This window comes from Notamacropus eugenii, chromosome 1, assembly GCF_028372415.1.
Source record: "Notamacropus eugenii isolate mMacEug1 chromosome 1, mMacEug1.pri_v2, whole genome shotgun sequence".
In the NCBI taxonomy this organism is placed as follows: Eukaryota; Metazoa; Chordata; class Mammalia; order Diprotodontia; family Macropodidae; genus Notamacropus; species Notamacropus eugenii.
Window position 1 is genome coordinate 390,036,900 of NC_092872.1, and position 12,107 is coordinate 390,049,006.

The following is a 12,107-nucleotide window of genomic DNA, read 5'->3' on the forward strand; positions in this document are numbered from 1 at the left end:
TTTCAGTTCACTTATTAAATACCTGCTGTATAGAGAATATTATTTTGGGCACTAGAGAGATGAAATTTAGCTGACACAATCCCTGACTTCATGGATTTTACAGTTGAGTAAGGTCACATGACATTAACACAAATAACCATAATACAAAAGAAGACACGATAGGTGCATGAGAGGTATAAACAAAGTGCTATGTGAGCTTTCAGAGGGGAGAGGTCATTAAAATGGAGCTCAGGAAGTCTGGGGGAGTAGATAGAACTTTAATAGGTAGCAGGGCAAAAGGACATTTCAAGTATAGGGGAGTACTGTGCCATCAATTTGGAAATATCTTCAGTACATAAGGAAGATATTGTAGCAGGTGCAAGATTTTTCTTATTTTATAGATGAAGAGTCAGGTTCTGCGAGGTTGTAAGCAGGTAATATGCAGGACTTCAAAGGATGTGACATCTTGCCAATGTGGGTAGACTCTTCTTTATTGTTATTTGTAAATCAACTGTATCTTTTCATCCTATGTGATTCTTATTCATGCTTTCCAACAGATGTCCCATGGAAAATTCATCCAACATTTAGGAGCCTTTCCTGAAGGACTAGGTCTCTCTAATAATAATGAAAATAGTTAACATTTATATAGTACCTTGAAGCTTACAAAGCACTACGTATATTTTCTGTCTATATCTATATCTACATATATCCACATATACATATATAAATAAATAAATCAATCTCATTTTATCTTCACCTTGCATAATGCAAACTTGCATAATGAGTGTTATCATCCTCATTTGCTAGGTGAAGAAAGTGAGACTGAGAGAGTTTAAGTGATTTGTCCACATTTATATGGCTTCTTAGTATCTAAGATAGGATTTGAACTTAAGTCTTACTGACTATGAGTCTATTACTCTATCTGCTATGCCACCTCCCATACTAAGCTATCCCTCTGTTATCCCCTACTTTAAACATATGCACAATTCACCTCTTTTCCCTTTATAAATTTCCTTGATGAAATCCATTATACTACTTCTTACACAATGGAAATACACACTAAGGTTTACTTGTGCATACACTATGTCACTCTCCATTGCCCTTTAGATCACATTTACTTTGCAGTTTACAAGACACTTCTGAATCCATTATCTCATCTGACTGTCAACATAATCCTGTGACATTGGTAAATCTGGGAGAACTATCCCTGTTTTATAGATGGCAGATTGGAGAATAAGTGTCTTGTGCCTCTGTCTCCTTTTTCCAATTCACACACTCACTACTGTACTTCAGGACTTCATCCACTTTTGCCAGCACTACCAGTTGTTATTTCTTGTTGCCTTTTTTCAGTCTTGTCTGACTCTTTGTGATCCCATTTAGGATTTTTTTTTTCCAAAAATACTACTCCTTCTCTGGTTCATTTTACAAATGAGGAAACTGAGGCAAAGAGGGATTAAATGACTTACCCAGGGTCACAGAGATCTGAGGCTGAATTTGAACTCAGGTATCCTGACTCCAGGTCTAGCATTCTGTCCACTGCACCACCTTGCTGTCCTAGTACTGTTACAATTGCCTTCTTAAGTAGGCTCCTTACTTCTTTCCCTTGCCTAATCCATGCTCCATAGAGTTGCCATAATGATATTCGGAAAGCACAGTTCTGGTTCTGTCACTCCTCTACTCAGTACCCTCCAGCACTCCAGTGCTCCCTATTTACCTCCAAGAGCAAATATAAATTCCTCTCTTTGGCTTTTAATACTCTTCAAAACTGGTGCCAATTTACCAGTACATTACTTCCTTTCACATGTTCTTTGGTTCCACAGATGGATCTTCTTGCTGCTAACACTCAACCCTCCATCTTTTGTCCCTGTGCTTTCTCAGGCTGACCCTCAGGGCCTGGGATCTTCTCCCTCCTCATCTCTGCCAACAAGGCGCCAAGTCTATCATGAACATCATCTTGAATATTACCTTTTAACCTTGCCTAACAATACCTGGCACATAATAGGTGCTTACTACATGTGTATTGATTGCTTGATTGATTGTTTTCATGAGATATCCTTGAGCCTACCTTGAGCTCTATCTATCTTCACAAAGCCAAAGCCTTTCCTGATCTCCTTCCTAGATTCTAGTGCTTCCCCTATGCCCTGGTGACTTTGAATTTACTTTGGATATACTTGTTATACGGTTGTTATGTTCATCCTTCCTTTTCAAAGACCAGGATATCAGAGAAATGATGACATCTTGCACTTTGACTTTGTTTTGAGTGAGGGAGGGCTGTGACAATATATAAACATATACTAATATGTATATTTGTAGATGTGTATGTGTTGTGTCTCCTATAGAGCTCCTTGAGATCAGGGATGGTTTTATTTTTGTCTTTGTAGTATCAACACCTTGAACAGGACCTGGTGCTAGTAGGTGCTTAATAAATGCTGACTTATTGATTCATTGAGTCACTGCTGGGCTTGTCTTGCTGTGGAGTGACAGATACAGCATTATTTTAACAATTCTGTATCTTATAGTTTGAGGTGACACTATCTCAGAAATTACTTTGTTCATGAGATGATGTATAAAGCTGCCCAGGAATGGATCTGATAACATGTTCCTGGGCCTACCTTGCTATCCATCCATATTTGCCAAGACAAGGTTTTAGAGGTAACGAATGTTACTTATGACCAGGGTCTCAGTTTATCACAAAGTCTTTGTGACCTTTTGTGTTGATACATGTTGAAAATCTCCACATCTTACCACTCCAGCTTCCCAGGCAGACATGCAGACGTGACTTTTACTTTTCAATCAGCCAGAAAGAGGATTAAAGAAGGATAAGCTGCTACTTTGCCCCTGAGTACCTGGTTTTGTGTTTTTGCAAGGAAGGTCTATATGGATGACTTGGGATCCCTTTGTTTACAACTGATAGGGTACAAAGCAATGCCTTTAAACTTCACAACAGAATTATAAGGAAAGTTGGTCCTCATTTCAGGGAAGAAATAAATCAAAGGCAATAGACTTTTGGGCAAAGCAAGTGACTTCCAAAAGGGTGGTTGTTTATTTAGACTTTAAACAAACTCTGAACTTTAGAGAGTGAGTCTCTAACCTTTGCTAGTGGTCTAGTCAAGTAATTTTCCTCATCTAAGTGATACAGAAAGCCACTTCCTTATCTTTTCCCAGAGTTAAGCCCCAGACTTAGAGGTAAAGGTCCCTGAAAAAATGTTCTTCCTCCTTCAGGTCATTTCTATTAGTGTTTGTGTTAAGTCACATGAGTTAGGTGCCAGTGTGTATTCTTTCTACATAACTTGAATCAAATCAAATTGAATGAAGTCCTTGGTTTAAAATAGTTTAGCTCTCTTTTAAGTTATTGCTTCTCTCTCTTCTTTCTCTTGTCTCTCGTCCCCTTTGGTCTCTCCCATATATGCCATTCTCATTATGTGCCGTATGATGGAGGCACCTACCATATGACAGGTGTGAGTGCTTGTCAAGAAGATCTGATTTTGAATTCTGCCTCAGATATTAACTGGATGTGTGACTTTGGGCAAATCACTTAACAGCCTCAGTGTCCTTGTCTGTACAATGGGGATGATAACAGCTCTTACCTCTCACAAACATAGCAGAATCAAATGAGATAGTATGTAAAGGTCTTTGTAGGCTTCCAAGAACCATATGAATAATGATAATAATATTGTTGCTATTGTTATGATCATTATTATGACAACAGAGGACAAGACCAGAGAGAAAGGGAGAAAGAGTCCTTACCTTTACTTTATATTTCACTGCGCAGAGTTATAATTAGCAATTCTGAGGCCTGAGGCAAGCATACCAAAACATGCATACATAAACACCATGAAAGGTACCCTCATATAACTTTTTAAATGATTAGGATGAATTATTAAGTTAAATTCAAATCAAGCTCTGTGTGTGTGTGTGTGTGTGTGTGTGTGTGTGTACACACACACACACACACACACACAAATATGGCGGAGCAGAAGAGGCAATGAAAAGTATTAGGTGGTTGTTCCCTATTTTAACACATTATTCTTGTCAATTTAGTGCTACACTCAGTTGGTTTTTCCTGCTGAAAGAGTATAAGCGCTCTCAATTTTGGCATCTTGGTACAAAGTCCAGTTTGCCCCACCTTAGTTATAGCCTAACCATTCAGGGAGGTGTCTCCATGATGTTTCTTAGAATTTTGATATTCTCAAACAAAAGATGGAGGAGATTGCAGGGAAGCAGGAGATCTTGGTTCTAGTCTGAGTTCTGATACAACTTTCTCTATGACCTTTGGCAAGTCACTTTTCCTCTCCAGACCTCAGTTTCCTCTTCTGTAAGAGGAAAGATTGGACTAGATGATTTCTAAGGTCTTATCCAGTTCTAAATCTATGATCTGGGACTTTTTTAGTGTCCTAGAAGGGTCAACATATCTGTTATTGAGATGAATTAGAGTGAGGGTGGCAGGAAAAATCAGTTGAAGATTCATCATGGTTCTTAGAGAAAATTTAGTTGGCAACCAGTCTATAATCCTATGAGTACATTCTTTGGGGAAGAGGGAGAGCACACTATCTCTACAAACCTACTTCTTCACAATTAATAAAATAGCATCAATTTCTTGTGAAGCAGTTTCCAAGCAAACAGCCAATACCAGAATAATTCACAAGTTAAATTCTTTCCCAGGTATGGTAAGTGACTGCATTGTCTATGGAATGAATTACTAATTACTCAGCTGGGTATTTAAGACTTGCCACAGTCTGGCAATAGTATGTCATTGTGGCTTTATGTTATACTCTTCCCCTAAATGGACTCCAAGCTTAACACGTCATTTCTTGCCCCAGTGAATTTGTACCTGCTATTTCCAGTCCTTGGAATGCACCCTCCCGTTCTTTCCCCAATTCAGAATCCTTTTCTTCCTTTAAAGGCTCAGGGTATGTAGCCATCTCCTTAAAGAAGTATGTCCTGATCCTTTTAGGTGAAAGTTTTCTTTCCCTGTTTACTCTGGTCACATTAGAGATTGTATTATGCTTATCTGTTCTTAAATAAAATCACTAAGTAAACTTCCTGAGGCAAGGACCTATGCTTTTTTGCTATCTCTTGCCATAGGCGTAGTACCTTGAACTAGCTATTTTTTGGCAAATGCTTGTTTCTTGAATTCACCTGTGCCTCATCATGGAGAGGAGGTGATCCTGAGTTCTTGAAGGGTCTACTGGGGAACACAAGTTCTGACTGGTCTTACTAAGCTGAAAAAGTTTCAAATACAGGTTGGGTATTGGACTGTGTGTCATGTAAGGATCATTCTAAGTCTAGAGAGGGTCATCTTTGGGTCTTTTAAAAGATAATGAACCTGAATAATGGAAAAGGATAATGGCCACAGGAACTTTCAGAAACCTACCACGTTACAGAGGTGTTATGATAATAATAATGGTAACAAAATCAATAATAGCTAACATTTATGTAGTCCTTTAAGGTTTACAAACACTTTACAAATATCTCATTTTATCCTTACAACAACCCTGGGGGATAGGTGCTATTGTGATCTCCATTTTACAAACTGAGCAGTTAAGTGACTTGCCCAGGGTCACACAGATATTTAATAACTAAGGCTGGATCTGAACTCAAGTCTTCTGACTTCAAGTCAAGTTCATAGTGACACCTAGCTACCTCTCTACCATTTGGAGGCAGCATCTATACTGCTTAAACCATGGGTCCTTAAATTCTTGAATCAATAGATGCTGAAATCAATAAAACTGGAAGGGACCTCAAATATCTTCTCATCTAACTCCTTTTTCCAGCTAAGGAAAATGGCATCGGAGAAATTAAGTCATTTTCTCAAGTTTCAAAGGTGGGACTGGAACCTGCATGATCCTCTGAATCCAATGTCTGTGATCTTTCCATTATATCATATCACTATGTTTGTACTGTGACATAGATTCCAAATCCTTTCTCCCTCTATGTTTGATTGGCTATGAGGGGCAGCTTCAGAATCAAGAATACCTGGTTCAAGTCCTGCCTCTGAAAACAACTGGCTGGTGAATGTGGTCTATTTACTTAACCTCTCAGTGTTCTACTATCTAACACTATAGGTTACAGAAGGCTGGCTGATCTGCACTAGTGGAGGGAACCTCTTCATGTCCTATTCCCTACAATGACAACATTGTAAGTCTATTCAAAAGATAAAACAAAGGTCTAGCCAGAGAAGGTAATAATGGGATAGGAGGTAGGAGGGTTGATCTTTTTACAATAATACTCTATGTTCTCAATTATAGGCATAGTGCTCTGTACAAATTAGCTGTGTAAATAAAAGTTTTTAAAACAGAACACAGACCACACTTTTCTGCCTTTTTGCCCAGTAAGGATTGTGTAAAATCTGAGAATAGCCTAAAATTATAATTTTAATGAAAGATAAAGTGATGAAGCTGAAAAGAAGAGATGCTGATCAGATTGGATAAAATATCCTTATTTGAATTTAAAAAAATATAAAAGAGCTACTTTGGATATATATATATGTATGTATACACACATATACGTATATTACATACATATATACATACACACACGTTTTGTGCAATTATTTCTCAATGTCAGCCTCTATGAGTGGACAGCTTATATTTAGATTAATACAGCAGTACCTTATTTCATTGTATGGTACAATTATGTATTATTGTATTATGGTTTTACGTATTATGGTATTATGGTTTGTGATAGAGAAAGACCAAAGTCTTGCAGACTACTCAGAAATTTAATTTTAATGTATCCTGAATAATTTCTTCAATAAGAGAATCAGACAATAATAAACATGATAAGTATGGAATAATATCACCCAAAATGAAGTTGACAGTCTACTAACAGGAGATGATTGCTTATTCCCTGAAGACTAATTCATGAACTAGTAAAGCAAAGGTCAAAATCATCACAAACAAGGAGAAAAGGATAATGATGAAGAAAAGGCATTGCATACAATTATAACAACTCTTCCCTAAGGTAATCATATTAGATGAAAAGTAGAAAATACATAAAGGAACTGACTTTGACTCTGATTATTAACATTTCCCTCAGACCTTTAAGTGATATAGCTCAATCACCACATTGAGGAGGCCAAAAGAGCTCAGAAAACAGTTTACCCAGTCAACACTAGATCTCTTTGCCAAACAGAGAGAAATGGCAGCCAACAGTAGACTAGGTTTTGAATAGAAACTAAATTTGTTTTTTTTTTTAATTTAACTTTTAACATTCATTTTCACAAAATTTTGGGTTACAAATTTTCTCCCCTTTTATCCCCGCCCCCAAACACTAAGCATTCTAATTGCCCCTATGACCAATCTGCTCTCTCTTCTATCATCCCTCTCTGCCCTTGTCTCCATCTTCTCTTTTGTCCTGTAGGGCCAGATAACTTTCTATACCCCTTTACCTGTATTTCTTATTTCCTAGTGGCAAGAACATTACTCGACAGTTGTTCCTAACACTTTGAGTTCCAACTTCTTTACCTCCCTCCCTCTCCACGCCTTCCCTTTGGAAGGCAAGCAATTCAATATAGGCCAAATCTGTGTAGTTTTGCAAATGACTTCCATAATAGTTGTGTTGTATAGGACTAACTATATTTCCCTCCATCCTATCCTGTCCCCCATTACTTCTATTCTCTTTTGATCCTATCCCTCCCCATGAGTGTCGACCTCAAATTGCACTCTCCTCCCCATGCCTTCCCTTCTATCATCCCCCCCACCCTGCTTATCCCCTTATCCCCTACTTTCCTGTATTGTAAGATAGGTTTTCATACCAAAATGAGTGTGCATTTTATTCTTTCCTTTAGTGGAATGTGATGAGAGTAGACTTCATGTTTTTCTCTCACCTCCCCTCTTTATCCCTCCACTAATGAGTCTTTTGCTTGCCTCTTTTATGAGAGATAATTTGCCCCATTCAATTTCTCGCTTTCTCCTCCCAATATCTTTCTCTCTCACTGCTTGATTTTATTTTTTTTTAAGATATGATCCCATCCTCTTCAATTCACTCTGTGCACTCTGTCTCTATGTATGTGTGCATGTGTGCATGTGTGTGTGTGTAATCCCACCCAGTACCCAGATACTGAAATGTTTCAAGAGTTACAAATATTGTCTTTCCATGTAGGAATGTAAACAGTTCAACTTTAGTAAGTCCCTTATGACTTCTCCTTGCTGTTCACCTTTTCATGGTTCTCTTCATTCTTGTGTTTGGAAGTCAAATTTTCTTTTCAGCTCTGGTCTTTTCATCAAGAATGCTTGAAAATCCTCTATTTCATTGAAAGACTACTTTTTCCCCTGAAGTATTATACTCAGTTTTTCTGGGTAGGTGATTCTTGGTTTTAGTCCTAGTTCCTTTGACTTCTGGAATATCCTCTTCCATGCCCTTCGATCCCTTAATGTAGAAGCTGCTAGATCTTGTGTTATCCTGATTGTATTTCCACAATACTTGAATTGTTTCTTTCTAGCTGCTTGCAATATTTTCTCCTTGACCTGGGAACTCTGGAATTTGGCCACAATGTTCCTAGGAGTTTCTCTTTTTGGATCTCTTTCAGGCGGTGTTCTGTGGATTCCTTGAATATTTATTTTGCCCTCTGGTTCTAGAATCTCAGGGCAGTTTTCCTTGATAATTTCATGAAAGATGATGTCTAGGCTCTTCTTTTGATCATGGCTTTCAGGTAGTCCCATAATTTTTAAATTGTCTCTCCTGGATCTATTTTCCAGGTCAGTTGTTTTTCCAATGAGATATTTCACATTATCTTCCATTTTTCCATTCTTCTGGCTTTGTTCTGTGATTTTTTGGTTTCTCATAAAGTCCTTAGCCTCCATCTGTGCCATTCTAATGATGAAAGAACTATTTTCTTCAGTGAGCTTTTGAATCTCCTTTTCCATTTGGCTAATTCTGCTTTTGAAAGCATTCTTCTCCTCATTGGTTTTTTGAACCTCTTTTGCCAATTGAGTTAGGCTGGTTTTCAAGGTGTTATTTTCTTCAACATTTTTTTGGGTCTCCTTTAGCAGGGAGCTGATTTGCTGTTCATGCTTTGACTTCATGTCTCTCATTTCTCTTCCCAGCTTTTCCTCCACCTCTCTAACTTGATTTTCAAAATTCTTTTTGAGCTCTTCCATGGCCTGAGCCCATTGGGTGGGCTGGGACACAGAAGCCTTGATTTCTGTGTATTTGCCTGATGGTAAGCATTGTTCTTCCTCATCAGAAAGGAAGGGAGGAAATGCCTGTTCACCAAGAAAGTAACCTTCTATAGTCTTATTTCTTTTCCATTTTCTGGGTATTTTCCCAGCCAGTGACTTGACCTCTGAATATTTTCCTCACACCCACCTCGCCTCCTGATCCTTCCAGCCAGCGTTTGGGGTCTGAGATTCAAATGCTGCTTCCAGTCTCAGGGCTTTGGGCGGGGGCAGGGCTGCTATTCAGTGTGAGATTAAGTTCAGATGCTCAGGTGGAGGCAGGGCTGCCTCTCAGGCTCAGTTCCCTCAGGGAGTTTATGCACAGACCTTCAACAATGGATCCAGGCTCCTGCCTGCTTGGGGAGCCCCGGTCTGCCGCCGCCCCTCAGCTTCTGTCTCCCAAGGGGGCCCGAGCCATGGGGGCACCCCACTCCCTCCTCGACCCGCCAAAGAGACTCTCTCACCAACCCCCGTGACCTGTGGGTGGAGGGACTTGTGCGGCCGCTGGAGATCCTGTCCCTGAAGCCTGCTCGGATCTGTTCCTCTCGGTGCCGCGGCCTGGCAGGGCTGTACTCAGATCCCAGTCCGCAGCGCGAAGGACCTTTTGCGAGAAGTTTGCAGGTCCCTCTGGAACAGAAATCTCCCTCGCTCCAATGTTCTGTGGCCTCTGGGTGCAGAATTCGCCAGTGAGTTACTTCTTTGTAGTTGTTCTATGGGTTGTGGGTTCAGAGCTATGTGTATGTGCGTCTTTCTACTCCGCCATCTTGGCTCCGCCCCCCTCTAGAAACTAAATTTGTTAAATGAAGAAGCTGAGGGAAGATCATAAGTACTGTGACCTCACAAAAGAATGAAAGGTGGTAGAAGACAAAACGAGTGTGCAAAAAGCATATCACAAAGACACAAGAGCATTTATAGCTGAAATCGAGGGTAGAAAGTGATGGAAACAAATAGGAGAAAAAAATGAAACAGGTACATTTTAATCATTGTTATCTGTGGTCTTTAACTTCAGTTCTGTTTAGGAATGTTAAGGGGTCTCTGAACTTGTCTCTTTGAGTTGCCATATTTTCCAAAAGCACTGGACCCAGAGTATGCAGGAGGCTCTGAATGTGTCAAGGATAAATGCCTGCCACTCCCACCCCCCTCCTGCCAAGCTCACATAATTTGTTGTTTGCATTTCCAAATAGACTCCCTGGGTGTCCTTTGGAGGCAAGACAGGTGCCAACCAGTCTGCATTCATCTGAGAAACTGCTTGTACAGCCAGGACCCTTGTAGATAAGAAGACCATTCTATCTTCATAGTCTAGTGGTTCTTAAGGGAAAAGAATGCCACTTTTGCCATCACCTTGCTCCTCACCTGGGAGGGGTTTTGTCTTCTTTTCTGTACCTTTTCTCCTTCCATGCCATCCCCCTTTAGACAGAGATTTCTGTTTTCTCTTCCTCCCTTTGTCTTATTGTCATAAACATGCCAACTTCTGTATGGATTGTGAACTCTTTGGGTTCCATATGCATGTTCATGTCTCTTGTAATAAACCTAGTTTTCATGTAAGTTTCATAAAGTTGTGATGGCCTGTTAACAATACACAATATACTATATGAAGAAGTGGAAATAAAACTCAAGGAAATTAAGTCAGAAAGTCATAAAGAAGAGCTTTGTTCTTGAGGTGTCATGATTTTGAAAATGTTAAGGAAATGAAATTTCATAATATCTAAAAGAGGGTAGAAGACTGCAAGGGATTGGAAAAAAATCATAAAATGTTTATTTCTACAGAACTATGAGCAAGGAGACATAAGCATCTACTGACTAGGATGTCTACTTTCTGATCTGTATGAAATCTTTATGAAACTGATCTGTAAAAATGAGCAGGCTGGCCAAGATGGTCCTCGTATGTAGTCTCTTCTAGCTACAGAGCAATGATCCTATGACCTACACAAGTACAAAAGGTATCTTTGATGAAATTATGATAAAGGAAGATGAAGTCTTTTGCAGTGATTTTCTATGAGAGACTACATCTTCACAGTCAAACAAGAAATTGAAATGTGAAGAGAATAAAGACCATGTTGTGTTTACTAAGTGCTATTTATAAAAAAACAAACTTTAACTCAGTACACCAAAATGCATCCAAAGTGTCTCCTATGAATACGTTAAAATAACATATGACTTCTTGATAAATGTAACCACAGAGATAGCTTTGTTCAATAAATCTCAGATTATCAATGTCAAATGAGATAGAAAAACAAGGACATGTATGTTCACCAATGCTATCTATCACTATCATGGATATTGTTCTGCATAGACTCCAAATGGAAGAGGAATTCCCTCTTGAAGGTGAAATCCTTCAGAGACTTCTGTTTGGGGATGATGCAGTACTGAATCCATCAGTTTTTGAAATAATTACAGCACTAGTTCACTGAGATTCTTGGTCAGTCAAAAGACAAAAATTTAATGATTCATACAGGAAAAACCAAATGGATGAAGAAGACTTATTATCTCAAGTTATAATATGCAATTGGAAGACCTATCCACTGGGTTAGTTTATCAGTATATCTGGCTTGGATTACAGATGGAAAATTACAGTCATTACAGATGGAAAATTATTTGGGCTTAGAATTGAATAGGAGGAAGAAAACTGGCTGGACTACCTTTGAGAAGTGAAGTATCATTTTCAATAATTCCTAGTTGTCACCTGACACAGAAATGCACCTTTAGGTCAATGGGTGATGTTGAATGGGTCTGTGAATCATGGAACATAATAATCTCCAAAGAATCAAAACCGTGGATGATCCAAAGGACTATGGAAATATGCATGGTGGGTATAAATAGACGGTAGCATATTACCAATTATGATTTATATGCGAGAATTAATATAAAATATATCACTCAGGAAACATATGACCAGAAAAAAAGTAATGCCTCAGTCAATGGTGTCAAGAGGAAATAGCAACAGATCCTGGCAGCCTGCACATTAACTTA

General features: G+C 38.9%; 1 protein-coding gene across 3 annotated transcripts in view; it reads right to left on the bottom strand.

The window, feature by feature from the left end:
- The window catches only part of ATP10B (ATPase phospholipid transporting 10B (putative)), a 316,520-nt gene that overhangs the window by 77,110 nt on the left and 227,303 nt on the right, over positions 1 to 12,107 (bottom strand). The window lies entirely within an intron of this gene.